Source organism: Haematobia irritans, chromosome 5 (genome assembly GCF_050003625.1).
Source record: "Haematobia irritans isolate KBUSLIRL chromosome 5, ASM5000362v1, whole genome shotgun sequence".
Classification (NCBI taxonomy): domain Eukaryota; kingdom Metazoa; phylum Arthropoda; class Insecta; order Diptera; family Muscidae; genus Haematobia; species Haematobia irritans.
In genome coordinates this window covers 124,893,934-124,919,993 of record NC_134401.1, presented here as the reverse complement: position 1 = coordinate 124,919,993, position 26,060 = coordinate 124,893,934, and the positions used below count along the sequence as shown (strand labels likewise).

The 26,060-nt window shown below is 33.2% G+C and overlaps 1 protein-coding gene across 2 annotated transcripts in view; it reads left to right on the top strand.

Annotated features, from left to right (window-relative positions):
- The window catches only part of LOC142238166 (uncharacterized), a 370,552-nt gene that overhangs the window by 57,033 nt on the left and 287,459 nt on the right, over positions 1 to 26,060 (top strand). The window lies entirely within an intron of this gene.

Below are 26,060 nucleotides of genomic sequence, written 5' to 3'. Positions count from 1 at the left end.
GCATGGTTGTTAGAGACCATATACTAACACCATGTACCAAATTTCAGCCGGATCGGATGAAATTTGCTTCTCTTAGAGCGATCGCAAGCCAAATTTTGGGGTCCGTTTATATAGGGGCTATACGTAAAAGTGGACCGATATGGACCAAGTTTTGCACTGCTGTTAGAGACCATATACTAACACCATGTACCAAATTTCAGCCGGATCGGATGAAATTTGCTTCTCTTAGAGAGATCCAAGCCAAATTTGGGGGTCCGTTTATATGGGGGCTATACGTAAAAGTGGACCGATATGGACGAATTTTTGCATGGTTGTTAGAGACCATATACTAACACCATGTACCAAATTTCAGCCGGATCGGATGAAATTCGCTTCTCTTAGAGCAATCGCAAGCCAAATTTGGGGTTCCGTTTATATGGGGGCTATACGTAAAAGTGGACCGATATGGCCCATTTACAATACCATCCGACCTACCTCAATAACAACTACTTGTGCCAAGTTTCAAGTCGATAGCTTGTTTCGTTCGTTAGCGTGATTTCAACAGACGGACGGACGGACGGACGGACATGCTCAGATCGACTCAGAATTTCACCACGACCCAGAATATATATACTTTATGGGGTCTTAGAGAAATGTTTCGATGTGTTACAAACGGAATGACAAAGTTAATATACCCCCATCCTATGGTGGAGGGTATAGAAATTAAAATTCAAATTAGTTTAATTAAAATTTCATTATTTTAAAGAAATTTGTCCTTCATATTTTGTAAATTTCTCATCCTAAAATTTAGCTTGCCTACCCAGCAATAACTGGGTAAGCACTAGTGAATCTTTCAGTAATATCGGTAATCAAAAAGTTACTACTTGCAGTATTACCTGGGATTATAAATTATGAATTACCTGTGTAGGCAAAAAGTGATTCTTTCTACTAATACGGTAATCAAAATCATATCTTGAGGTCCGGGTTCGGCTCTACAGTGGGCACCGTTAATATAATATAAGTAATGCCAAATTACATTTCAAAAAAAAAAAATTGCCAATAAAGTATACCTTTGTTTTCTAAAGTTGTGTAGTACATAATTTATAGTACAAAATAACATTATTCAATAGATCCATGTCGTGGAGCGTGGTATAGTGTGTTGGATTACTAAACAACAGGGGTGAGTTCGCACTTTTTGGGTATCTTTATGGTAAATATATTATTTTTGGAGAGCTGGTATGTTTGCGAAGAAGTACTTATTTTTCGACTGCTGGTATGCTTGCACGGAAATACTTTCCTCCAATGTCATGTCCGTGTAAAAGTATTACTACTGATATATGTACGAGGAAGTTGTTACCAATTTGGCGCAGGCATACTTGTAATCATACCTGGTAATAGGAGTTTTTGCTGGGTAATCTTTAATATCACGTAAATATTTTTTTCACTGCAGTTTCTACCAAACACCAAAAAATTTTTTAGCAGTGGATTATCCCACCTCAGTAATGCTGGTGACATTTCTGAGTGTTTCAAAGCTTCTCTAAGTGGTTTCACTGCAACGTTCGGACTCGGACAAAACAACTTCATTGAAAAGTTGATCAACTTTTGGACAAGGAAAACACTTTATATCAGAGAAATGCGTCTTTTATGCTAAGCAAAATTCGCATTCGTATTTTAAGGGCATGAAATCATTGGCCTCACGACAATTTTTTTTTCAGTGTAGTGTGCCTCTGTTATATTATTCCATACGTTTTTTCGTTAGGAATTAGTCTACTAGGCCCTACACTGAAAAAAAATATTTACGTGATATTAAAGATTACGCAACCTTAACTTTAGGATGCGAAATTTGCAAAATATTAAGTAATTTTTTTTAAATAATGAAATTTTAATTAAAATAAAGTTTATAATCTTTGCTTCAAAAATGTGTTTCATTAAAATTAGGACACACATTTTGTAAATTTGTGTTCCTCCGTTAAAGTCCTATGTCTTTGCACTAAGGCTAATTTTCCTTAAAGTAAATAAACACTTTTTTGATTTAAGGAAATTGTCATTAAATTAACTGAACTATTGAATCTTTAGATTTAAGATAAAAACGCTTCAAATATGGGCTAAGACTTATTTTGAGGATTTAGGATTTACGTGAGTACCTTTATTAATAAACCTCGAAAAGAGAATGAAAATTTTGATAAACAAGATCTGTATCCTAATTTTAATTTTATTGGTCCTAGATTTAAAGCCAGATAGGTCACTAAAAAAATTCTTTATTTTAAAGAACCGCATCTTTGGCTCGGAATCAATACCAAAATCCATAAGGGAATGTCAAAATCTTTGGATCCAAGTAAACTCTTTTTTTAGTGTATACTCTATTCAAAATCATTTAAAGTTGGCATATAGTCGGCTCTGCTCAACCATAGCCTTTCCTAAATTTCCTTCTAAATATGGTGTAGGAGCAGGGACAGTCCCCCACTACTGGAAAACTTTCATTATTTTACAGATCATATACTTTTTATTATCAACTAATTACAAGAACAATTATTTCCCTTCTCGTCACGGGATTCCAGGAAAACAGAAATCTGCTATTTATAAATGCATTATAATTCCTTATACAAATAATGTTTTTTGTGAGGAAGCTTAAGGGAGCTGTTAACAAAATGGCTATAATCAGTAAAATGAAACAACAACAAAATATACCTATTACACCGTGTTAATTTATACCGTAAAAAATTGATAAATAAAGTGTTTATAAGCCATAAATAGACGAAATTACTATAATGACTATGATTTAATTCAATAATAATCGTTTTTGTGCAAAGTTGGTGTGAAGCACACACATGTCCGTTTCTTATATTCATTAATGAACATTAGCGTCACTATAAAATCTTAAATAAGTCATAAATTTTTGTTTTTCTTAAATGAACAAACAAATTTTTAGCCTTAACTACTAGTCCATAAGAAAATCATTAGTTAAAAAGAAATTATTGTGGAATTGTCATAAAATCTTTTGAAGGGTGGCGATATAAAGTTTCAAGTGGATCGTTAAATATTACCCATGCTAATTTGGCATGAATACCAAATAATTTGACAGCATAAAAAATATTATACCATTTGACTGTTATCTTGAGATTATTCGTAGATATTAGCAAAGCGATTAAAGCTGTTTTTCTATAAAACACCTATTGAACATTGTAAATCATAATATACGTTAAAAGAGAATTTTTTATACCCACCATCATAGGATAGTGACGAGGTCTAATAAGTTTGCTATTCCGTTTGTAACATTTTTATTATAAAGAAATAAAATTTTGACAACATTTTCTATAGAAATAAAATTTTGTCAAAATTTTCTATAGACATAAAATTTTAACAAAATTTTCTATAGAAATAAAATTTAGACAAAATTTTCTATAGAAATAAAATTTTGACAAAAATTTCTATAGAAATAAAATTTTGACAAAATTTTCTATAAAAATAAAATTTTGACAAAAATTTCTATAGAAATAAAATGTTGACAAAATTTTCTATAGAAATAAAATTTTGACAAAATTTTCTATATGTTAGAAATAAAATTTTGACAAAAATTTCTAGAGAAATAAAATTTTGACGAAATTTTCTATAGAAATAAAATTTTGACGAAATTTTCCATAAAACTAAAATGTTGACAAAAATTTCAATAGAAATACAATTTTGACAAAATTTTCTATAGAAATAAAATTTTAATAAAATTTTCTATAGAAATAAAATTTTGACAGCATTTTCTATAGAAATAAAATCTTCTAAGGAATACAATTTTGACAAAATTTTCTATAGGAATAAAATTGAAAAAAAAACTCTAGAAATAATAAAAAATGTTTCCTTTAGAAATAAAATTTTGACAAAATTTTCTATAGACATAAAATTTTGATAAAATTTTCTATAGAAATAAAATTTTGACAAAATTTTCTATAGACATAAAATTTTGATAAAATTTTCTATAGAAATAAAAATTTGACAAAATTTTCTATAGAAATAAAATTTTGTCAAAATTTTCTATAAAACAAAAATATTGACAAAATTTTCTACAAAAACAAAATTTTGAAATAAAATCTTCTAAGGAAATAAAATTTTGACAAAATTTTCTATAGAAATAAAATTAAAAAAAAACCTCTAGAAATAATAAAAAAATGTTTCCTTTAGAAATAAAATTTTGAAAAAATTTTCTATAGACTTTAAATTTTGATAAAATTTTCTATAGAAATAAAAATTTGACAAATTTTTCTATAGAAATAAAATTTTGTCAAAATTTTCTATAAAACTAAAATGTTGACAAAATTTTCTATAAAAATAAAATTTTGACAAAAATTTCTATAGAAATAAAATGTTGACAAAATTTTCTATAGAAATAAAATTTTGACAAAATTTTCTATATATTAGAAATAAAATTTTGACAAAAATTTCTAGAGAAATAAAATTTTGACGAAATTTTCCATAAAACTAAAATGTTGACAAAAATTTCAATAGAAATAAAATTTTGGCAAAATTTTCTATAGACAAAAAATTTTGATAAAATTGTCTATAGAAATAAAATTTTGACAAAATTTTCTATAGAAATAAAATTAAAAAAACCTCTAGAAATAATAAAAAAATGTTTCCTTTAGAAATAAAATTTTGACAAAATTTTCTATAGACATAAAATTTTGATAAAATTTTCTATAGAAATAAAAATTTGACAAAATTTTCTATAGAAATAAAATTTTGTCAAAATTTTCTATAAAACTAAAATATTGACAAAATTTTGAAATAAAATCTTCTAAGGAAATAAAATTTTGACAAAATTTTCTATAGGAATAAAATAAAAAAAACCTCTAGAAATAATAAAAAAAATGTTTCCTTTAGAAATAAAATTTTGAAAAAACTTTCTATAGACTTAAAATTTTGATAAAATTTTCTATAGAAATAAAAATTTGACAATATTTTCTATAGAAATAAAATTTTGTCAAAATTTTGTATAAAACTAAAATGTTGACAAAATTTTCTATAAAAATAAAATTTTGACAAAAATTTCTATAGAAATAAAATGTTGACAAAATTTTCTATAGAAATAAAATTTTGACAAAATTTTCTATATATTAGAAATAACATTTTGACAAAAATTTCTAGAGAAATAAAATTTTGACGAAATTTTCCATAAAACTAAAATGTTGACAAAAATTTCAATAGAAATAAAATGTTGGCAACATTTTCTATAGACATAAAATTTTGATAAAATTGTCTATAGAAATAAAATTTTGACAAAATTTTCTATAGAAATAAAATTAAAAAAAAATTTCTAGAAATAATAAAAAAATGTTTCCTTTAGAAATAAAATTTTGACAAAATTTTCTATAGACATAAAATTTTGATAAAATTTTCTATAGAAATAAAAATTTGACAAAATTTTCTATACAAATACAATTTTGTCAAAATTTTCTATAAAACTAAAATGTTGACAAAATTTTCTATAAAAACAAAATTTTGAAATAAAATCTTCTAAGGAAATAAAATTTTGACAAAATTTTCTATAGAAATAAAATTTAAAAAAAAACCTCTAGAAATAATAAAAAATGTTTCCTTTAGAAATAAAATTTTGACAAAATTTTCTATAGAAATAAAAATTTGACAAAATTTTCTATAGATATAAAATTTTGTCAAAAATTTTTATAAATATAAAATTTTGACAAAATTTTCTATAAAAACAAAATTTTGACAAAATTTTCTATAGAAATAAAATTTTGAAAAATTTTCTACAGAAATAAGATTTTGAAATTTGATTTTGAAAAAGTTACCTGTAGAATTAAATATTAACAAAATTTTCTATAGAAATAAAATTTTGAAAAAAATACATGTAGCGTTAAAAAATGGCAGCATTTTCCGTAGAAATAAAATTTTGGCATAATTTTCTATAGAAATAAAATTTTGACAACATTTTCTATATAAATAAAATTTTAACAAAATTTTCTAAAGAAATAAAATTTTGACATTTTCTATAGAAATAAAATTTTAACAAAATTTTCTATAGAAATGAAATTTTATTTGTTGTTTTGAACTCAGCTTTAAAACCATTGTGTAGACTACAAGAGTAGCTTAACCAACAGAGGAAAATAATGTTTGTCAAATTTATTTGGGCAAAGCCCTATATACTGCAAGATGGTTGGATGGACGCACGTTTCGGAATTACCACATTCCTCATCAGCATCCTCTACTTGCAGCAAAACTATCAACCAATTATCAGAATAAATTCAGGCAGTTCACTAAACCCAAAGTGAACCACACTTGAACTCTCCGAAAAAAGGTTTATGATAATAGATAAATAAAATTTTGACAACATTTTCAATAGAAATACAATTTTGACAAAATTTTCTATAGAAATAAAATTTTGAAAAATTTTCTACAGAAATAAGATTTTGAAAAAATTACCTGTAGAATTAAATAGTAACAAAATTTTCTATAGAAATAAAATTTTGAAAAAAAAAATGACATGTAGAATAAATAGTTACAACATTTTCCATAGAAATAAAATTTTGGCATAATTTTCTATAGAAATAACATTTTGACAAAATTTTCTATATAAATAAAATTTTAACAAAATTTTCTAAAGAAATAAAATTTTGACATTTTCTATAGAAATAAAATTTTAACAAAATTTTCTATAGAAATGAAATTTTATTTGTTGTTTTGATCTCAGCTTTAAAACCATTGTGTTGACTAAACTACAAGAGTAACTTAACCAACAGATGAAAAGAATGTTTGTCCAATTTATTTGGGCAAAGCCCTATAGACTGCAAGATGGTTGGATGGACGCATGTTTCGGAATTACCACATTCCTCATCAGCATCCTCTATTTGCAGCAAAACTATCAACTGTTATGGTTGCCTACCATAGGGTGTGTATCCCAAACTGAAAGGTGTTGTTCTGACACGGTGGCTTAGCCGGCTAATTTCAGACGCTGGGAGAGGTTCAACCACCTTGAGATACACTCAACCACACCATAAACTTCGTGTCAGAAAAAGTACATTTCAAGATAAACTAAAAAAAATATATATTCACAAAATAACAGTCCGAATACACATATGTCAACCCTAAAGAAACGTCCGTCAGTGTATTTGAGCCTCCCACCCTCTCCTGCAAACATTTCAAAGCAGCCTTGTACTGCCTGGCTCAAGCTTAATTTTAGGCAGCACCCTACTACACACATTGTCCGATTGAATGTCGTTACATACCCCTAGTTAACCAGATCTTCGTAACACTCCTAGCACCCCCACATTGATCGCATTTCTCTACTCAGACATGCTGATAAATGCTCGTTCCCATGAAATCAAACATTAAGAAGTCAGAAAGTTTTAAGTTTCTTAATTTTATTACGATAATTCATTTCAAGCATTTAAGCCAATAAATTCATATATATTCATATACATACGAGAAATTAAAAAAAAAAAATAAATGTTATATAAATATAAGCACAATCGTAACTTTGATTGCATAAATTATATATAAATATATATATATATATATATTACCAAAACGTATTTTTGAAATTACAATGCAGCCATAATCTTGTAAGATTTAATATACATCATTACTACTAAAATAATTTAATACAAGATTCTCTTATGACATCAAGTTAAGAGAAAACACAGACATCAGTGTGGATCTTGTAGGGAGAACTTTCTTTTACTCTTAAATTAAGGTACTCACCTCAGCATACAGTACAGCGCTATACTGTATGAGAGAACACAACAGAGAGTTTTATAAATTCGAATTTTACATTTCTCTTATCTCCACGTCTACGTACGACATTTGTGTTTTCCTTACTCGTTGATATTTTATATATATTTTTTTTTATTTGTTGTTATTTCTTTTGTTTTGTTTTTTTTTTTTTATAGATTTTCTTTAATTCGTTGTTCTTCTTTTCTTATTATTTTCATTGATCTTCTCCTTAATTTCTCTGATTTTGGCAATATCTAACTCGTGTTATATAATTTGTATATATTCTATATAAATATATATAAAATGACTTAAAAAAAAAATGTAACAATAATAAAATTATAAAGGTAGTAACAATCGAATTGAAGCATGCAAAAATAAAAATAAGTAAAATAGTATGAAAGTGTGAAACAAAATCAGGCATTTATTTCAGATTCCTCAGCCATTCCTTAATTTCGTTGGCTATTTTTTTTTTTTTTTTGCATGACATCGGGAGTTTGGTTTATCCAATAAATACAATAATGGTAGTAATTTTGTAACAGGTTGCTATGAGTACCAATGCAGTTTGATAAATGGGATGAATCTTGAGAGAATTGAATTACGAGGCATATATCTGACCCATTATCATCAAAGAAGCCGTCTGTGGACTTTTATGTTATTGTAATACTTTAATATTATTTAAATGTTGGCATAGCGCAAAGAAAATGTATGTTGTCTAAAGTAGACTGAGAATTTGGCAACACAATGTCTTCATACGAGGATCTAATTTATGTAGAACTCAGTTTTCTGCTTTATTTACTGTTTTTGTTTTTCTTTTTATTTTTGTTAACGTCACACATTTATGCATAATTTGTCTTTCTTTGTATAATTTGATTATTCGATCATTCTGTTCTTTTCTTATGATTTTAATTTTAAATAAAGTTTTTTTCTTATTTATGCATAATTTGTCTTTCTTTGTATAATTTTATTATTCGATCATTCTGTTCTTTTCTTATGATTTTAATTTTAAATAAAGTTTCTTTCTTCTTTTTTTTTTTTTTTATTTCGTTTCGTGATACGAAACAATGAGTTCAGCGGCATTAATCAATTTATCTCTATTTTATTTCTGCGAGGTTAGATCTTTCGAACCGCACTCCGATACCGTTTCATTCTTTTCTTCCTCTCTCCAAAAAAAAGCAACGTGTCTGCTCAAACCCTCTTCTTCTTCCTTTTTTTTTTTCTTTTCTTCTTCTCCTCAATATTTCCCCACATCGATAAATGATTCGGACCCACAGTTGTAAATTTTCTCAGTGACTACTTCAGTTAGTGGTCATGACGGAGACTGCATAAAGTTAAGATTTTACTCTTACGGCACGTTACAGGCTCGCACCCGTCGATTCCTGGTTAAGGTATGGAACGAGTGCGCAAACCAAGCATCACCCAAACGTGTGGCATCGACCCACGAAAACAGCCGGGCCTTCAATTATCACACGACATATAAATCTTTGCCGTGATACACACCCATTGCCCTCCCATCCATGGCCATAACCTTATATAAAGAATTACCAAGACATTCAGAAATTATACACTTAACCCCTATGGGTGCCAATTTACTATTAAAATTATCTATCTTCCTACTTAGAGAAAAATTCCTACGGTAGACGGTTTGTCCCTTCCGAAATGTTACATCCTTAGAACGAAGATCATAATATCGTCTTCCACGGGCATGCGCCGCCTCCAAGTTTGCAAATATTTTATTCCTTAGAAGTTGCATTCTATCAGAAACATTTTCGATGGTGAAATCTATATTCTTTAGAGGTTCAATGCCCCTGGCTATATCATAAGTGGAACCGTGTTGCATCATATCTAGCCCGAAAAGGGCATAATAAGGTGACATTCCAATCGCACTATGATATGTACTTCTCAAAGCGAATGCAACATCACTGAGATGTTGGTCCCAGTTACGTTGGTCCTGCCCAATGTACGATCGAATCATTTGGAGCACGGATCTGTTAACTCGCTCGGCCGCATTTGATTGAGGAGCATATAAACCGGTTTTCACGTGTTTCACTCCATAACTCGACAAGAATTCTCGGAACATATCTGACGTAAATTGTCTACCATTGTCCGAATGTATAAATTCCGGCACACCAAATGTATGGAAAATCCGTTTCTCCAAGAAACCCGTAACGTTAAAAGCCGTCGCAGATCTCATAGGTTCAAGGTGGACAAATTTAGTGAAATGGTCCAGGCATACAAAGATAAACGTATTTCCAACTTTACTGCGCGGGTAAGGACCCATGAAATCTATATATAGCCTCTGATATGGACGCTCGGTCACAAATTGTTTTCCCATTAAGGGTCTCTTAAAAGAATTTTTAGACTTGCATGAGTTACAAATGTCACAACTTTTCACCACTTCACTGACATCCTTAGCCATATTTGGCCAATAATAACGGTCTCGGAGTCGTGACAGCGTTTTAGAAATACCACCATGTCCTGAAGATGGTGAAAAGTGTGCAGCATCAACCAACTCCATTCTATGTTCCTCAGGAACCCATAACTTCCATGCCTTTTCTTCATCCATGGGATCACCAGTGGCGAACATCGTCTTCTTATAAACATAACCATCTGATATACACACGTCTGGTAAATTAACCCCTTTTTCCGCAACCTGCTCCTTGAGCCTTTGGTATGCCTCCGATCGAAAGTACGGACTCTCCAAGTCTATATCCAGGGTACGTTGTACTCGAATTTCCTCTATATCCATCCGGGAAAGGGTATCCGCTACTACATTAAGAGATCCTTTCCTATGCTGAATATCAAATTCAAAGCTCTGTAGCTTTAAACTCCATCTGGCCAAACGCCCGGTCAATTCTGTTTGGCCCATCAGCCAACGGAGGCTGGCGTGGTCTGTGATGATCGTAAATGGCAGCCCTTCAATGTACGGTCGAAATTTTTTTACACTAAGCACAGCCGCATAACACTCCAGCTCCGTCACGCTGTAGTTGCGCTGTGCTTTATTTAATTTCGCCGACATATACGCTATGGGACGTTCGTGCCCGTCATCATCGATCTGGAACAACACGCCACCTACACCAAGTGATGACGCATCACATTGAACATAGAATTGACGATTGAAGTCGGGGTTTATAAGAACTGGTGCTGACGTAAGGCTTCTCTTGAGGATCTCAAAGGATGCGAGAGCCTCACTGGACAGACCAAAATTCTTTATACGCTCCTTAGTCAAACAATCGTGAAGGGGTGCAGCAATAGATGCATAGTTTCTAATGAAGCGACGATACCATCCGCACATTCCCAAAAACCGGCGCAACTGTCTAGCTGTTTTGGGAATGGGGAATGACTGCACCGCTTCAACTTTTGCTTCATCTGTCCGTATGCACCCTTCACCAACTACGAAACCCAAATACTTGACCTCTTTGTTGCAAAACTTGCTCTTTTCCAAATTTATCGTCAGTCCCGCGTTCGCCAAACGACATGCTACATCGGAAAGAAGCTCCATATGAGAATCAAAATCGGCAGAAACTACTAGGAGATCATCGAGGTAGACAAAGACATTCTCACGAATGGCGGCAGGTATCACTTTGTCCATTAATCTGCACATTCGCTGGGCGGCATTACATAATCCAAAAGGCATAACAGTGAACTGATATAATGGCCGCCCAGGAACTGTGAATGCCGTTTTCTCCCTCGATTTTCTCTCTAGTGGAATCTGCCAAAATGCGTCCTTTAAGTCTATCGCCGATATGAATCTTGTGTCCTGAAACCGGCTCAAAATACCTTCAATATGAGGCAGAGGGTATGCATCCTTCGTTGATCGTGCGTTAACCTTACGTGCATCAAGACACAATCGATTCTTCGTTCCCTTCCTTACCAACGTGACCGGCGAGCTCCAGCTGCTGTTGCTGGGCTCAATAACCCCTAATGCTAGCATACGGTCCAGTTCGTCATACAGTAACTTCTGAATAACCGGGGAAACAGGATAATATCTCTGTTTTATAGGGATATCCTCATTGGAAACTTCTATAACGTGTTCTTCTAATGAAGTACGGCCTAACCCGAGGACTGCGAATGACGGAAATTTGTGTTTGACGGCGGCAAGTTTTTCCTGTTGATCCTGTGACAACACATGTACTTTCGCCCCCTCAAGGCCTTCACTGTCCTCCCATATCTCCGAAATGCTTGCCAAATGTGGAAGTTTCTCACCTATCACCGAAAGCCCGAAAACACGCCAAAAATCAATACCAAAATAAAATTTCTGTTCCAAGTCAGGCACAATTAGAAAATCTATTTCTTTTGTCTCTCCTTTCCACATTACCGGAAGTGTCACCATTCCCTTTACTGCCACCGCCGCTCCATTAGCAGTTTGTACATTCTGATTACGTAACCTCACTATCCGATCCGCCATGCCTTCCAGAAATTCATCTGCACCCCGTCCGATACAACAGGCTGCTGCACCCGAATCTAATAATGCGAATACCATTTTCCCTCCTACCATAGTATTTACAAAGAACCTGTTATCGCCCCCAATGTTAACTATCGTCTCAATAGTCATCCTTCTTGCCTTTCTAAACTTTGTCCTTCTGTCTCTAAGTTTCTTAATTTTCCTATATTTTCTACTTCGAGTCTTAATCTCATCGTTAAAAATACGAGCCCTAGCAATTTCATAGTCAATTTTCCTCTGGTGAAGTGACCGACGTATTTGATGCAAGGCGTTTCTGTTCTCCACGTCCTTGCATGCAGGTCTTTCCAATATCCTTATACCGTGGGGTCCGGGTTTTCCGATATCTGGCAAGAGGTCCCGGTTATCTCCGCCACTGACTGATTTTTTAATGAAAAATCACAATACGACTGGTCTTTACCGCAGGCAAAACATTTCATGCCATGGAACGTAGATTTACATACATTCTCTTGTTTAATAATTTCAATATTCTTGCGGTAAAAATCGCCAGGCATCCCACACGTAAAACAGAGGTTCATGTGAAATGGCGATGAGCAGAATGATCCGTCAGAACTGGATCTAATACACTTGTCAGGTGTATTATGTAAAACTGGTGTTTGGAAGGAGTTGCCAATATGCGTAGTCCTACTGTGAGTATTTCTACTCTGAAATCCACTTGCTGATCTATCCGAAGCCACAGGGCGCACTGGAATGTTAACAGCCTCTATACCAACGCCAAATTCCGGATACTCAACGGAACCTGGGATTGAAACTTCATTTACAGGTTTTGCCCTCTGTCGACTTTCCCTGAGAAGTTTCTCTGCCCTATGACACTCCTTCTTCAGTTCCGCCATTGTATCTATCTTTGCGGCAAATATAAGCGCCGCAATATTGTGGCGCAAATTACCCCTGATAATACTGACCAGCTCCTTCTCTGGAATCTTCTTTCTCAACCGGAATGTCAAATTGTGGATATCAGAGTAAAACGATTCGAACCCCTCTCCTACCTGTTGTTTCCTCTCCATTATTTCTCTGATTATCTCATAATCAGAATCAGAAGATTTGAAGTGGTTTAGCAGCTCTTCCTTAAGAGCGAAATAACCAAAATCTAAATCTTCAGCATTGTCTTCTAAAACCTGCCAGTACCACTGTGCGGCTGAACCAGACAACAATGACGAAAAGTCACTAAACAATTGGTCATACGAAATGTTGTGTTGTTCCCTCATCTTTTCGATTCTAAAAATGAAACTTTCGACTGTCATATCTCGACCTGACCCATCGAACTTTATATGCCACTTATCCAAATCCACTGGTTTCCTACTATAAAGTTCCCGCTGGCTAAAAGACAATCCCAAGTCCCCATCTGTGCGACCTTGTTTCGAGCCATTATTCTCATCACCTCTTACACCGGAGCCATTCCTGTCACATCCTGCAGCCGCTCCGTCAACATGCTGTTGAGTTCTATCGGTTGGTGTATTCCTGTCGGGAGTTGAGCTCGAGCCAGGATGCGTTATAGCGGAAGCATTAACCGAAACTTCGACACCGGAAACTCTATGACTAAGTGAAGCCATCTCACTCCGCATGCGTCGAAGCTCTTCCATACAGTCCGTCATCATTTTATTCTGTTGATAGATCAAAGACATCATCTGTGTCATTTGATCGGGTGGATTCCCACCAGAAGCCTGCTGATCTTGGTCCGAACTAGCTCCTTCACCTTGCGACATTTCGCCCAATTTCTCTAATTTCCTAGAAAAACTCAAGATACTTTCTGTATCGTTGACCACAAACTCGTCTGTGACGCGTACTACAGTTGTTGGGGAGATGTCAGAAGTTCTACCAAATACCAGATCCGCACACCTATTTAAATAATCGGTAGGAACAAAATCTACAGCCCTAGGAATACCGGTGTCAATCTGCGTTAAAATTGAACCTACAACTTGAGACTCAAGAGCCCTAGTGACACTCCTTGTTACTCGCCTTTCCTGGGGTATAATTCCACTCAAAGGATTTTCCAACCGCCCCTCTCGTCTTTCCATTCACTAATCCAAAATTTAATTGCGAATAATCGATAAATCAAGTGAACAAAAACAAAAAAAAAAAAAAAACAACAATATATTTATATAGCAATAACAATTCGATTCAAGCATCAATGGTAGGTACTAGGAACAGCGCTACGAAGATCTGTATTATACCAATTGGTACTAACCCCCTCAAAAATGACAACAACAAAGCAATTACCCGGACACATCTAGAAAGGTTGCTCGGCAACTAACCCTAGGTTGCCCGGATTCATAAGACACCCCAAACCCCCAAGACAGGAAGCACTCGAAACCCTAATAAGTTCATAGAGGTTCCACTGTCAACAAAACAAACACAAAACATAGCCTGAAGTTCAACTAAATACCTATAATTTAGATAGTGCAACCTCAGAACACAAGGAAGACTAAGATCAATTGCAAACATCACTGCGATGTTTTGAAACGCACCTTAGCCGAAAATGAACGCTTATCAAAACAGTATACTTTACTCTAATCTATCCTTCGTTGGGCGCCATATGTTATGGTTGCCTACCATAGGGTGTGTATCCCAAACTGAAAGGTGTTGTTCTGACACGGTGGCTTAGCCGGCTAATTTCAGACGCTGGGAGAGGTTCAACCACCTTGAGATACACTCAACCACACCATAAACTTCGTGTCAGAAAAAGTACATTTCAAGATAAACTAAAAAAAATATATATTCACAAAATAACAGTCCGAATACACATATGTCAACCCTAAAGAAACGTCCGTCAGTGTATTTGAGCCTCCCACCCTCTCCTGCAAACATTTCAAAGCAGCCTTGTACTGCCTGGCTCAAGCTTAATTTTAGGCAGCACCCTACTACACACATTGTCCGATTGAATGTCGTTACATACCCCTAGTTAACCAGATCTTCGTAACACTCCTAGCACCCCCACATTGATCGCATTTCTCTACTCAGACATGCTGATAAATGCTCGTTCCCATGAAATCAAACATTAAGAAGTCAGAAAGTTTTAAGTTTCTTAATTTTATTACGATAATTCATTTCAAGCATTTAAGCCAATAAATTCATATATATTCATATACATACGAGAAATTAAAAAAAAAAAATAAATGTTATATAAATATAAGCACAATCGTAACTTTGATTGCATAAATTATATATAAATATATATATATATATATATTACCAAAACGTATTTTTGAAATTACAATGCAGCCATAATCTTGTAAGATTTAATATACATCATTACTACTAAAATAATTTAATACAAGATTCTCTTATGACATCAAGTTAAGAGAAAACACAGACATCAGTGTGGATCTTGTAGGGAGAACTTTCTTTTACTCTTAAATTAAGGTACTCACCTCAGCATACAGTACAGCGCTATACTGTATGAGAGAACACAACAGAGAGTTTTATAAATTCGAATTTTACATTTCTCTTATCTCCACGTCTACGTACGACATTTGTGTTTTCCTTACTCGTTGATATTTTATATATATTTTTTTTTATTTGTTGTTATTTCTTTTGTTTTGTTTTTTTTTTTTTATAGATTTTCTTTAATTCGTTGTTCTTCTTTTCTTATTATTTTCATTGATCTTCTCCTTAATTTCTCTGATTTTGGCAATATCTAACTCGTGTTATATAATTTGTATATATTCTATATAAATATATATAAAATGACTTAAAAAAAAAATGTAACAATAATAAAATTATAAAGGTAGTAACAATCGAATTGAAGCATGCAAAAATAAAAATAAGTAAAATAGTATGAAAGTGTGAAACAAAATCAGGCATTTATTTCAGATTCCTCAGCCATTCCTTAATTTCGTTGGCTATTTTTTTTTTTTTTTTGCATGACATCGGGAGTTTGGTTTATCCAATAAATACAATAATGGTAGTAATTTTGTAACAGGTTGCTATGAGTACCAATGCAGTTTGATAAATGGGATGAATCTTGAGAGAATTGAATTACGAGGCATATATCTGACCCATTATCATCAAAGAAGCCGTCTGTGGACTTTTATGTTATTGTAATACTTTAATATTATTTAAATGTTGGCATAGCGCAAAGAAAATGTATGTTGTCTAAAGTAGACTGAGAATTTGGCAACACAATGTCTTCATACGAGGATCTAATTTATGTAGAACTCAGTTTTCTGCTTTATTTACTGTTTTTGTTTTTCTTTTTATTTTTGTTAACGTCACACATTTATGCATAATTTGTCTTTCTTTGTATAATTTGATTATTCGATCATTCTGTTCTTTTCTTATGATTTTAATTTTAAATAAAGTTTTTTTCTTATTTATGCATAATTTGTCTTTCTTTGTATAATTTTATTATTCGATCATTCTGTTCTTTTCTTATGATTTTAATTTTAAATAAAGTTTCTTTCTTCTTTTTTTTTTTTTTTTATTTCGTTTCGTGATACGAAACAATGAGTTCAGCGGCATTAATCAATTTATCTCTATTTTATTTCTGCGAGGTTAGATCTTTCGAACCGCACTCCGATACCGTTTCATTCTTTTCTTCCTCTCTCCAAAAAAAAGCAACGTGTCTGCTCAAACCCTCTTCTTCTTCCTTTTTTTTTTTCTTTTCTTCTTCTCCTCAATATTTCCCCACATCGATAAATGATTCGGACCCACAGTTGTAAATTTTCTCAGTGACTACTTCAGTTAGTGGTCATGACGGAGACTGCATAAAGTTAAGATTTTACTCTTACGGCACGTTACACAACCAATTATCAGAATAAATTCAGGCAGTTCACTAAACCCAAAGTGAACCACACTTGAACTCTACGAAAAAAGGTTTATGATAGCCGGCTTATGCTGAAATAAATTCATGCAAACATCTCTCTTTTCCTTTGCCACCATAATATCATCGATTTGAGTGCAGTTGGCTGGGTTTATTTTGAGCGTGCTTCCTCTTACTTCCTTCAAAACAACAAATATGATTGAAGTACAAACCAACACTAAAAAACAAAACACGAAATGAAATTTTGACAAAATTTTCTATAGAAATAACATTTTGACAAAAATTTTTATAGAAATAAAATTTTGACAAAATTTTCTATAAAAATAAAATTTTGACAACATTTTCTATAGAAATAAAATTTTGACAAAATTTTCTATAGAAATAAAATTTTGACAAAATTTTCTGTAGAATTAATTTTTGAAAAAAAATCTATACAAATAAAATTTTGCAAAATAAGATTTTTTTGTTTGGTAGCTTTTTGGTAAAATTTCCTCCAAATTTTAGTAGATTATTTTTGGCTCGAGTGGCAATCGTGGATGGAAGACGTATTTTTGATCCTATTTGTTTGAAATTTGAAATCTATAGGTATTTTAAGTAACATGTAAATACGGCTGAAAGTTCAGCCAGGACGAATCTTATGTACCCTACAACATGAATTGGACAAAGAAAAAAAAAAACTTTGTATCACAGAAATGCGTCTTCTATTCTAAACAATTTCCCATTCGTATTTTAAGGGCATAAAATCTTTAGCCTCATGGCAATAATTTTTTTAGTGTAGTATTGTATTACGAGAAAATATTGTCAAAGTGAAGGATATTTACGATTCGACCTGGCCGAACTTTTTGCAATACATATTTGTTTTTTTTTTTAAATTTCGACCTGCTGCGAATTTTATAAAAGTGACTTGATTATCTTACTTTTACTTTGAAATTCAAAAAAACCGAATGTCGAGTGCATTCATGTGGTTCTGTATAAAGAATATTGGTACAAGAAACATATGGTGAAATTTGATCGGACAAAATTAGTTTTTAATTTTTTTTTGTGGCTTGCGTACTATACCTTGGAACAATCATATACGCCTGAATATTCAGCCTGATGACATTTTAACATATGTATTTTCTCTATGGATAGCATACAAGTATTTCGCCTGAAGTCATTACCTCATAACTTGTGTTGTTTTTCAGGTCACAATAAAACGCAAACTCATGCTTTTTAAGATTGGAATGTGATAAATATATAGCCTTTGTCAGATTTCTCAGATTGTTATTAGTTATCGTGTCGAAAAAATAGGTAATCGCATACAAAAATTTTACTAATTGGTGGTTTATCCTCCGGCCATAAGGCCAATATATTATTTCCTAGGGACCGTTTTTACGGGCACACAGGGACTAGTAAGTCCACTGTGATACCATAGATGGCGAAACCCCTTAAAGAAGCATTGAAACACTTAGCAATGTGACTAGAACGACGACGAGTTGGAAAACCTTGAGGTATTATTAGGTAGAAAAGTGGCATTGAACACATGACTTTAAACGTTAGAATCCATATTGATCGTCATGCGAGTCCATCTGGTCATGCTCTTCTGTTCTTCTATTGAAATCAGGTTTTTTAACTCTGTCCATGTATAGTTACTACTATTGGACTCAGACCCTCACAAAGTACATAGAGTATAAAGTTGACAATATGTCGATCCAGCCATGGCCATTCGTCGGTCTATTGCAAATGGATCCTATCGGACAACATTTAGGTATAACTCCTGTTAAAACCGATGCGATCTGCCCGTCACGTAACTAACACAAGGACCAGCAAATATTTGTAAAATACCCTAAAAATATCATCTGAAATGCATCCTTTTTGAAAAGTCCTTGGAATCCAATGTTACAGAATTTTTTTTCTGATTCAATCACCAAATTAATTGATCCAATTCATTGTTTAATTGAAATGTCTTCAATCACGAAAATGATAGTATCAATCACAGTTTAATTGGACATAGAAACAATTCTTGATTAAAAAATTAATTGATTTTTTTCAGCAAATTTCAATTAATTTTTTAATTGATTCAATTAAAAATTTAATTGATGTTGATTGCAAAACTCAATTAATTCATTAATTAAATAAAAAAGGTAACTATTTTTAATTACTTTCTGAATTGGCTTAGGGTTTTTATTTGGATTAACAAATAATTGTTTGAAATACATTTTTAATTAAAAATTAAAAAAAAAATCAGCTCTTTTATAACTGAATTAGTCTTCCGAATTTGATTAAAAAGTTAATTGTATCAATTAATTTTTTAATTAAAAATTTTAAAATTTTCAATCATTGACTGAATTAACTTAATGTTTCTATCATGATTAAAAAGTTAATTGTATCAATTAATTTATTAATTGAAAAAAATTTCAACTTCAATTAACTTTTTAATTGGAAATATTTTGGTGATATTTTTTTCTGTGCACGACGTTTTCTGTGGTAATTTGACTGGTTGTTAGATTCTGGTCAATTTACTGTGGGAAATTGCTATGGGGCTACGCTCCGTATGGGTGCTATTACTTGGTATATACATTGGATGCAGCTAACATGGTGGGGCTATATGGCTTTGGATTTATTAGAAGCTTATTGGGCTAAGACCAACATTATCGTTGTCTTAGCTATGACCAAATGCCTTCGTTCATAAAACTCCTCTATCTACCTCAAAGGACAGCCTTGCAGGCCTCTAACTGACTTGCCCACAGCGCTTTCGATCCACACCAACTGTTCTCATCAAAAGGCTTCTAAAAAAATCCAAAGCCATAGAGCCCGACCCTGTGAGCTGCACCCAAGGATTTTTCAAAAACTGTCCGTGGGATCTCCAGACTCCTATGACCCACAGTGGTTCCAAATCGCTGTTTTTTGGAAACAATTCAGCAACTTTTGAAGGTATAAAGATATCAACATAATTTGTGTAAAAACTGAATTGTTTTCCTCCACATTTGCAAGTTTGTGGGTCCACGGGCTGACCTGTAGGCGTTGCAAGTTGGTCACCTCGGGGGTATGACATTTAGTTTTAGCTGCCAAATCCGCAATTACACTGAAAAAAATATTGTAGTGAGGTCAAAGATTTCATGTGTTTAAAATACGAATGCAAATTTTGCTTAGCATAGAAGACGAATTTCTCTAATATAAACTTTTTTTCCTTGTCCAAAAGTCGATAAACTTTTCAATGAAGTCGTATTGTCCTTATAATTAAGTGATTTCACTTGAAAATGGGTATCATAACATGAAAGACAAAATGTTTGGGCTAAGGTCAACTTGACTTCATTAATTCAGAAAAATTCTTTAAATGTAATGAAATTGTCTTTAAATTTGTTGTCTTTTTGCATCTTGACTACACTTTATTTTAAAGACGTTTTTTACTTGAGACATAGCATAATTTCTACTAGAAGTCGAGTCTTAATTTGGAAAATAAAGTTGTCGCTAACTCATTTTTAAAGGACTTTGATAGCATATGAAGGAAAAATGCTGAAAAATCTAAAAATTAATATTTGCTTCCTAGAAGAAAGTACACAAACACCAAATTTAAAAAAGAATTGTGTCTTAAAAGTATCCTTACTTGTATTCCCCGCTTCTTTGGCTCGGAATCAATACAAAAATTTTTAAACTAAAGACAATATCTTTGGAACCGGGCATGCTTTTTTTTTCAGTGTGTGAACTGATTTCGATGATTTTTACTTTAATGGATAGAACTTGTAAACCCCTTCCAAAATTTTAACAAATTCAGTACAAGGTTCGTTTTTGGGCGGATTCTTGTTTTCTTTTCTTAACCGCATTCCCTACAAAATTCTACGTATTTAATTTTAACAAATTCCTAATTTTGACCAAAATTTTCGGGAAAGGCACATACATTGTTTCTGTCTTAACATTTTTTTCTAGACTTCTTCCAATTTTTTTGCTTATTCTTAGGTTTTTTTGCCTGTTTACATCAAGGGTAAGTTTTAAGCTTTTATCAGTCATTTTGGTCGAGTAGGATATAAGTTTTCCCATTCCCAAAATCGGAAATTTAACAAGTATATATGGCCGTAAGTTCGGCCAGGCCGAATCTTATGTACCCTCCACCATGGGTTGCGTAGAAACTTTTACGAAAGACTGACATCCACAATCGAATTACTTGGGTTGTGGTATCTTAAAACTTCTTCACATCGTTTTCTAAATTGTGAGTAAGTCCATACGTGGTATATATTAGACAATAAAGGTATGTATAGGTAAGTCTACAAATAATTACGAATCGATATGAACTTTCGCACGGTACGTAGGGAGCCAGAATTGAAATATGGGGGTCGCTTATATGGGGGCTATATACAATTATGAACTTGATATGGACCAATTTTTGTGTGATTGGGTCAATTTATCTGAGGACTATATATAACTATAGACCGATATGGACCTACACGCAAAAAAATAATTCTTTCCTCCCAAACGAAATTTTAGACAAGCAAAGTTCGTTTCTCATTTGCTTTTCGTTGAAAAGAAGTGTATTTGGAAGAAAAGTATATACCTTTTGTGATAAACGTTCATTCTTTTCCAGGACGTAAAAACAATTCCATAAAGACTAACTCAAAAAAATTTTTTTTTCTGGCTAATTGCATTTTCCCTCACATCTTTCTCACTTCCACGAAGTTTTTTAGTTCTTAGCACCTTTTTCTGTAATACAAACAATGTAGAAGAAATTATACGATTTTATAAATTTGTAATTTTTTTTACGGAGAATCGAACCGCGGACCATGCAATTTGTAAGCCAACACACTATCCACTGAGCTATGTAGCCGTTATTGTCATCAATAGAAAATTATCCATATAAGTTATATTTATATAGCATAGCTTGCGGCGCCCACGAGCCGATTAAACATAGTTTATTTAACAGAAAAATACATTTAGTTGGACACCGTGGAGCAGTGGTTGCTACGAGCCACCGTGGTGCAATGGTTAGCATGCCCGCCTTGCATACACAAGGTCGTGGGTTCGATTCCTGCTACGACCGAACACCAAAAAGTTTTTCAGCGGTGGATCCCACCTCAGTAATGCTGGTGACATTTCTGAGGGTTTCAAAGCTTCTCTAAGTGGTTTCACTAGAATGTGGAACGCCGTTCGGACTCGGCTATAAAAAGGAGGTCCCTTGTCATTGAGTTTAACATGGAATCGGGCAGCACTCAGTGATAAGAGAGAAGTTCACCACTGTGATATCACAATGGACTGAATAGTCTAAGTGAGCCTGATACATCGGGCTGCCACATAACCTAACCTAACCTACGTCCGACTTGCATGCCAAGGGTCGTGGGTTCGATCCCTGCTTCGACCAAAGTTTTTTTTGTTTTTTTTTTACATATATTCCAGATATGGCGGAAGATTCCGAAAAAATGTTCAACATTACATTCTACTATATTAAATTTTTATTATGAACTGTAAAATGTGTCTTATTAAAGACCTAAAGTCAGAAAAGAGCAGTGTTTGACATAAACGAAATGGACTGTGTTGTTGGTTCAAAAATAACTTTTTTTATTGAAAAAATAAAAATTTTGTAACAAAAGAATTTTTTTGGTGATAAAAGTGTATACTTTTCGAAGCAATTCAAAAAACTCTAACAAAAGAAAAACGTTTTCGGTACACGTTTTCCAAACGTTGTTTTCTTTGCGTGTAGTTAGGCATGGTTGTTAGCGGCCATATACTAGCACAATGTACCAAATTTCAACTGACTCTGATGAAATTTGCTTCTCCAAGAGGCTCCAAAACCAAATCTCGGGATTGGTTTATATGGGGGCTATATATGATTATGGACTGATATGGACCACTTTTGGCACGTACCAAATTTCAACCAGATCGGATGAATTTTGCTTCTCCAAAAGGCATCGGAGGTCTAATCTGGGGATCGGTTTATATGGGGGCTATATATAATTATGGAGTGATATGAACCAATTTCTGCATGGTTGGTGGATAACATATACTAACATCACGTACCAAATTTCAACCGAATCGGATGAATTTTGCTCTTCCAAAGGGTCCGGAGGTCAAATATATAATTATGGACCGATTTCGACCAATTTTTGCATGGGTGTTTGAGGCCATATACACAAAAAAAAATTTTTTCTGGTTCAATCACGAAATTAATTGATCCAATTAATTTTTTAATAGAAATGTCTTCAATCACAGAAATAATAGTATCAATTAAAAAATTAATTGAAGGTCAATTAAAAAATTATAAAAATATAAAAAAAAATTATAAAAATAATTGATTCAATCAAAAAATTAATTGATACTATTAATTTTTGTGATTGATTTTTGTTTCAATTAAAAAAATTGTTGAATCAATTAAATTTTTAATTGAATATTTTTTAAAACTCAATTAAAATTTTAATTGGAAAAATTTTCGTGAAATTTTTTTCTGTGTATTAACACCACATACCAAATATCAACTGAATCAGATGAATTTTGGTCTTCCAAGAGGCTCCGCAAGCCAAATCTGGGGATCGGTTTATATGGGGGCTATATATAATTATGGACCGATGTGGACCAATTTTTGCATGATTGTTAAGGACCATATACTTACACCATGTACCAAATTTTAGCCGGATCGGATGAAATTTGCTTCTCTTAGAGGGTCAACAAGCCAAATTTGGGGGTCCGTTTATATGGGGGCTATACGTAAAAGATGACCGATATGGCCCATTTGCAATACCATTCGACCTACATCAATAACACCTACTTGTGCCAAGTTTCAAATCGATAGCTTGTTTCGTTCGGAAGTTTGCGTGATTTCAACACGACCCAGAATATAACAGGTTGACTGATAAATCCCCGGCCTGACGCATAGATGGCGTCGCTAGTATTAAATGCATATTATTTTTATATAGTACCAACCTTCAAATGATTCGTGTCAAAATTTTACGTCTGTAAGTCAATTAGTTTGTGAGATAGAGCGTCTTTTGTGCAGCAACTTTTTTTATTGTGAAAAAATGGAAAAAAAGGAATTTCGTGTTTTGATAAAATACTATGGAAGAAAAACCTTGGCTTGATAATGAGTTTCCGGACTCTGTCCTAGGGAAATCAACAATAATTGATTGGTATGCAAATTTGAAGCGTGGTAAAATGAGCACGGAGGACGGTGAACGCAGTGAACGCCCGAAAGAGGTGGTTACCGACGAAAATATCAAAAAAATCCACAAAATGATTTTAAATGACCGTAAAATGAAGTTGATCGATACAGCAGAGGCCTTAAAGATATCAAAGGAACGTGTTGGTCATATCATTCATCAATATTTGGATATGCGGAAGCTCTGTGCAAAATGGGTGCCGCGCGAGCTCACATTTGACCAAAAACAACAACGTGTTGATGATTCTGAGCGGTGTTTGCAGCTGTTAACTCGTAATACACCCGAGTTTTTCCGTCGATATGTGACAATGGATGAAACATGGCTCCATCACTACACTCCTAAGTCCAATCGACAGTCGGCTGAGTGGACAGCGACCGGTGAACCGTGTCCGAAGCGTGGAAAGACTCAAAAGTCCGCTGGCAAAGTAATGGCCTCTGTTTTTTGGGATGCGCATGGAATAATTTTTATCGATTATCTTGAGAAGGGAAACACCATCAACAGTGACTATTATATGGCGTTATTGGAGCGTTTGAAGGTCGAAATTGCGGCGAAACGGCCCCATATAAAGAATACAAAAGTATTGTTCCACCAAGACAACGTACCGTGCCACAAGTCATTGAGAACGATGACAAAAATTCATGAATTGATGCTTCGAATTGCTTCCCCACTCACCGTATTCACCAGATCTGGCGACTTTTTCTTGTTCTCAGACCTTAAAAGGATGCTCGCAGGGAAGACCTTAAAAGGATGGCTGCAATGAAGAGGTGATCGCCGAAACTGAGGCCTATTTTGAGGCAAAACCGAAGGAGTACTACCAAAATGGTATCAAAAAATTGGAAGATCGTTATAATCGTTGTATCGCTCTTGAGAAAAAAAATGTGTTTTTCTTTGTTAGACCGGGGACTTATCAGCCAACCTGTTATATACTTTATGGGGTCTTAGAGCAATATTTCGCTGTGTTACAAACGGAATGACAAAGTTAATATACCCCTATCCTATGGTGAAGGGTATAAAAAAAGCATAAACTTGTTTTAAAAAATTCTCATTTGGCAAAGCATCGATTGCTAAGCCGATCTCTTTTTCCAAATGGCCCCATGTGTCCAAACTGTAAAAGGTTTCAACATTCTACTGGTAAACAGGTGAGAAATATGCAAATTACAAAGACTTTTTTATCATATATCCCCACTTTGGGGATTTTTGAAACCAATTTTGACAAATTTGGTTGTAATTCAAGTATTCAGTTTGGCTTCGTTCCCAGTTTTAACCGACTATACATGTGGCAAATTCACTCATACGAGTATAAAACCACGATCAGTGGGTTACTTTACATTTATCTAGTGGAATTTTTTTGTTTTAGCTCAAAAGTAGTTATTTCAATATTTTTTAATTCATCACTTGGGAGTGACTTTGTGGATGTGGAGGTTAGAAACTATAATTTCATTCCCTTACATTCGTTTACTTTATGTCACATTTGTGTAATAGAAAACAAGTACGGAAAGTCTAAGGTCGGGCGGGGCCGACTATATTATACCCTGCACCACTTTGTAGATCTAAATTTTCGATACCATATCACATCCGTCAAATGTGTTGAGGGCTATATATAAAGGTTTGTCCCAAATACAATAAATATCACTCGATCTGGACATAATTTGATAGACTTCTACAAAATCTATAGACTTAAAATTTAAGTTGGCTAATGCACTAGGGTGGAACACAATGTTAGTAAATCTGAAGCAATTTTAAGGAAACTTCGCAAAAGTTTTTTTATGATTATCGCTCGATATATATGTATTTGATGATAAGGAAAATTACAGTCCTTTTTACAAGTTTTCGACTAAGCAGAGGCGATTTTAAAAGGGAAAATGTGTTATTTTGAAAATTTTTGTCGAAATCAGAAAAACATATATATGGGAGCTATATCTAAATCTGAACCGATTTCAACCAAATTGGGTACGAATAGCTACAATGCTAATTCTACTCCCTGTGCAAAATTTCAACAAAATCGGAGTAAAAAATAGGCCTCTGT